Below are 6,033 nucleotides of genomic sequence, written 5' to 3' on the forward strand. Positions count from 1 at the left end.
CCAGAGTATTTTTAATAGAACCAGCAACGAAACAATCAGCAACCATCGAAGAAAATCAACGAAAAAGCCACAATCGGAATCCCAGCCTTCTGTCTCGGACAGAATGAAATATTTGGAGAGCAAGATTCAAGAGATTGAGGAAATACATTGTTGTTCCATTTGCATGAGGCGGAGGAGGAATGTGGCCTTTTTGTGTGGGCATGGGCTTGTGAAAAGTGTGCGGAGCCTTTGAAGACTTGTCACATGTGCAGGGAGAAGATTGTTACCAAGATTAATCTGTTTTGAAGAGACCAGGTAAGACAAGTTAATTAATCAAACACTACTAAGGACTACACAATATTAAGTGGGGGAGCCTGCTTTAGAGGCTTCAAAATATCGCTATTTTTAGGAAATTTTCGGGAAGGAAATAAATATTCAATTGAAACGAAACTTTCAGGTTTTATTGGTATATATTTCAACATTCTTCTTATTTTTTTTACAAGCATTTTGCCGATGCGCCACGAGCGTGCAGGTGGGAAAAGTGCAGGTCACAATTTTCAGCCGAAACAAAAAATATATATTTTCAATTGTATAGATTCTAGTTACACCTAAAACTTCCGAAAAAAATTGAAATTTACACATTCTTTGCAACTTGAAAAAAAATCACGTTTTTTATAAAAAAATTCGCTAATACGATAATTAAATTCGAAAAGTTAATTAATAAAATATTACTAAGGACTACACAATATTAAATGGGGGAGCCTGCTTTAGAGGCTTCAAAAAATCGCTTTTTTTTAGGATTTTTTCTGGAAGGAAATAAATATTCAATTGAAACGAAACTTTCAAGTTGTATTGGTATATATTTCAACATTTTTCTCAATTTTTTTCATTGAAATATATGTCATAATGTGCCGGGTACAAGCATTTTGCCGATGCGCCACGAGCGTGCAGGTGGGAAAAGTGCAGGTCACAATTTTCAGCCGAAACAAAAAATAAAAACAAATATATATTTTCAATTGTATAGATTCTAGTTACACCTAAAACATCAAAAAAAAAAATTAAATTCACACATTCTTTGCAACTTGAAAAAAAATCATTATTTTTATAGAAAAATTCGCTTTTTAATTATAACTTTTTTTTAAAGTTTATTTAGGTTCAACTAGAATAGAATTTAATCCTGAATACAATGAATTTTGTCTTATTTCGATAGGACCTTTAGTTTTTTTCCAATCTTTCTTGCCGATTAGGAAGAATCGAAAAAATGAAAAACCGAGAAATCACTATTGCTCACTATTCTTCCGTAACTCCGAAAATAATTTGAATTTGTTTCTGAAATTTAAGGGATATAGTCTTGGCTAGTTTTGGAAGACTTTTCACAAAAAAAAAATCAATTTTTTTAAGCCTCTAATAAGTGACTAAATAATTTACCAGCTAGATTTTTTTAAGTTGTCTGAAAGATGAAGGAATGGCGTTGAATGAAACTGATTGAGCCAAGATGGTAATAGTGTTTTTTCAATAAAATTTTTTATATTATCAGAACGCTCTTGAAAACCTATGAAAAGTAACTTATGCCTTTGGGCCAATTTAATAGATTTTAAAGCATACGAACCCCTTTGTCAACATCCATTATTCGTGAAATTATTGCTTCTCTGGTGAATTGAGAATAACCAATATTTTCTAAGACAGCTTTCCTAACAACAACCAAAGGATCACTTTTTAAATGAAATTTGTATGTTTTGCATATTAAATCATCTTGATTTTGTGGATTTTGTAATCGTTTGCCAAATTGCTTCTGCCCATATTTAGTTAAGCCATCAAACATATAGATCTGTCACCTATATTATTTAATATTATATTAATAAATTGTAAAGATTGTTTTCTTGTATCACTATAATCTGCACATGATATTAGGAATCGAAGCAAATTTTTCATTATACTATGCATTTCAGCTTCTTCTCCAGAAGTTGTATGAAACATTGTTTGATGTTCTTTCTCTATATTATTCAGAAATAATACTATAAACTCCATAAAACAAGTCACCTAGAACAACAAAAACAAATTGATTGATTGCAACTATAAAGGTTTAATAAATGATAAACATGGAAAGTTATATAAAAACCTGTGGCATATCATCTCCGAGAGCAATCTGCTTTTTAGTTAAAATAACTAATATGTCGTATAGACGGTCTTCAGTCGTTTTGCTTGCAATTTTTTGGGCTTTTGCGAGATATTTATAATGTGTTGTGTTTGACTTTGAAGCTTCCAGCACAATAGTAGAAATCTAAATAAGTCTTATCATTTAGTAATGTTGTTTGTTTCTTAGGTCTTCTACGACGCTTCATTTTGTTATTTTTATATAAGATAACTAGATGACCCGACAGACGTTGCCCTGTACCCATATGTCTACAATTTTTTAATATAATATACTAATATTTACCGTTTACCTAAAAATAATAAGTATTGTTTTTTAAATTACTCTTCACGCCAAAATGCATACACATTTATAATATCAGCGATGTTAAATGTAGAACTGCTTTAATAAAATGATGAGTATCAATTCCCACACTATATTAGAAATTGAAATGTTTTAAACGGAATAACATAACCATAACATAACACTGGTACTTTATGTTGGATTAAATTAATTTAATTTTTTATTATTTAAGATATCCAAAATTGCATCTTAAACTTCTCTAATCGATATCGTGAGGACCGAATTGTATGTATTAATCTTTACTTTCCCATTTGTTGTTATAAAGTGAAATTTTTACGAATTTAAAAATATTTTGAAAAGATTAGTGAATGATAGATGCAAAAAAATTATATATTGAAAAAAAAAACTATATTGATAATTTAATACCGGAATCTTGTGTTGGCGCCCCTTAAGGCGTGCGCTCGTATTTTTCGCATGCATCGCATTAAAAGTAGGACCGCCGCTGATTAATACTTAATTTCATATTTCAAGTGAATTAATTTTTTCATATGTGTATCATTCAATCTCCCATACATGTACTGTATCTTATATTATTTTAATTTCTGGCACATCTCAGCTGCTTTTTGGCAATAATAATGTAGACATTTCATTTTTCTTATTCATAATCATAAATTTATTATACATATTCTAATATTGTCTAGGTTCATAAGTAAATTGAAATCTTTGGCAGATGATAGTTTTCATTTGTTTTCGATGCAAACAATGACATGTCGTTTTTTGCATTCTTTTTTATTTATTTCTATAATGTTGCACATACATCCCAGTGCTTTATAATCGCATACATCCTAGAAAATATCTTTAACAAACTTCAGAAAGATTTATCAAAATCCGAATAATCGTTTAGAAGGAGTTCACAGTGATTTGGGCTTGTAATTTAATATGAACTTTAGATAATAACAATAAAGCTCAAATTGATTCTACGTTTTAGTTAGAAAACGTTTGTATGAGAAAAAAAGGTTGTTTTTAGGGTTGTTCCGGCAATTATTCGATTTTTTCTCGAAAATGTGCTTCTATATAAAATGAAAATTAAATTTAAAAAAAAGAAAAACCGAGAAATCACTATTGCTCACTATTCTTCTAAACTCCGAAAATAATTTGAATTTGTTTCTGAAATTTAAGGGATATAGTCTTGGCTAGTTTTGGAAGACTTTTTACAAAAAAAACAATTTTTTTAAGCCTCTAATGCAGACACCCGCTTAAGTGACTAAATAATTTACCAGCTAGATTTTTTTAAGTTGTGTGAAAAATACAAATATGTAAAAATAGCATTTACTGCTTTAGAAAATCTTAAGAAAGCGTTCAACATAAATCACATATATATAACTATATCACATTTTAATATGTACATAATTTTTAATCATGATACAATTATTTAATCTTAAAGTAAATGCATATTGGGTATGCATTTGTAGCATTTGTATTTAATTTTAATTTATTTCATAATATATATGCCGATTACTATTTATATATAAGATTATAAAAATTGTAAATATGAATATTATGATTTGATTATGTGCATGAAGATTGATCAATTGATTGAAATTAGATTTAAGCAATTGAAATTGATAAACCAAATTTTAGAATTATTAGATCATAAACGCATATTGAAAAGGACATAGAAACATCACTACATACATTACATATATATATATATATATATAAATTGTTTATAAACAATTAATATTCGTTCCACTCATATCATAAAATTCTATAATATATATATATATATATATATATATATATATATATATATATGGTTGGTCCTTAATATGGACAATTTCGAATTTCTTTGCTCCTAATGGCTTTCAAATTAATAAAAAAGAATTCTCTAAAAGTTGTAGCTCTTAATATTAACATTTAGATAGTCCACAATTCGTAATTAAAAGTTTCGTATTTTATTATTAACATATATCATTAAGTAAATTCTTGCGCTATCTGTGATAGCATTTGTAAACTCAAATATTATGACACTTAAAAATATTTATAAATCACTTACTCTTTAATTATATCAATGTGGGTTGTTTAATGAAATATTTATTTATCATGGAATCAAAATTAATTTTGAGGCAAAATATTTGTTTAATGGGTGATGTAGACACTCAAATTATCAGTATAAAAATTACAAGTCTGCTATCACAGATGGCGCAAGGATTTACTTAATGGCACATGTTAATAATAAATATGGGAAACTTTTAATTGAATTGCGGACTATCTGAATGTTAATATTAAGAGATAAAACTTTTAGATAATTGTTTTTTATCATTTTGGAAGCATTTGAGCCATTGGGAGCAAAGAAATTCCAAAATGTTTATATTATGGATCACCCATATATATATATATATATATATATATATAATCTATATATATATTATATATAGAAGAGATATATATATATAATATATATATATATATATATATATTAATTTATTTATTATATTAGTAGTGATGTTGCTAGGTTTTGCTAAACGATATTGTACAATTGACTTGACAATAATGAATATAGATTGTATGTAAGCGACTGATAAATTTTATAATTGTATATATTTAAATTAAATTATAGTCATTGATTAAAATAAATAGATAAATAAAATGTGCCAAAGGTTGATCAATATACGTAAAACAATTTCATATCATAAAGGACTAATAAATAAAATATATATATATATATATATATATATATATATATATTATCTTATTTATTTATTATCAAGTCCATTACATCACAACCTTTGCAAATTTATCATTAATTGATAGAGCAGTTATGAACAAGTTAATAGAGTGATATAATAAATTAATTTATTTTAAGATTATATATATTTAATAATTAATTTATATGTCGAGATGCATGATAAAGTCTGAAAAGTCAAGTATATATAGATATATTTTTGAAATGACATTATTGTCAATAAATAATATAGTAATGATATTATTTTATGAATATTATTTGATATTAGACGTGTGTATTTTTAAATATAATATAAAAATAAAGACCATAAAATTAATTAAGAACTTAAAATTTATTAATAATTAAGAACTTTTCTTAATTCGAGTGTTGCTCCAAAAATCGTTTTTTTTTCTGTATTAAAAGACATTGTTCTAACACAGCACATTTATTTTACATATAAAAAGAATTACATGCTTTTTAATATTATTATATTTCGAATAATTTATACTAAAATGAAGAGAAGTGCCGTTAAATAATTATACATATTGAATTATATATATATATATATACACACACATATATTATATATATATATATATATATATAAAATAATCAGCAGCCTATTCGTCAAATTGAAATGTTAGATAAACATTCTTTTTTCTAAAAAAAAGTGCCGATGTTGTTTTCGTTTTCTGAACACACAGGTATAATAATTTCAAATATTCGTTAATAATTTTTTTTATTAAAATTACCAATTATCCAAATGTTTAATACAAAATTTACTTTTCATATTGTACATCATTTTGTCATGGAATTATCCATATATGGACAGGATGGAATATTGGATGCAATAAAAAATAGTACATGATTCAATTTTGATAAAATGGACATCAAT

The sequence above is a fragment of the Ctenocephalides felis genome, unplaced genomic scaffold, assembly GCF_003426905.1.
Source record: "Ctenocephalides felis isolate EL2017-DRISC unplaced genomic scaffold, ASM342690v1 CF-g0.4_SCAFFOLD_01170, whole genome shotgun sequence".
Taxonomy (NCBI): Eukaryota; Metazoa; Arthropoda; class Insecta; order Siphonaptera; family Pulicidae; genus Ctenocephalides; species Ctenocephalides felis.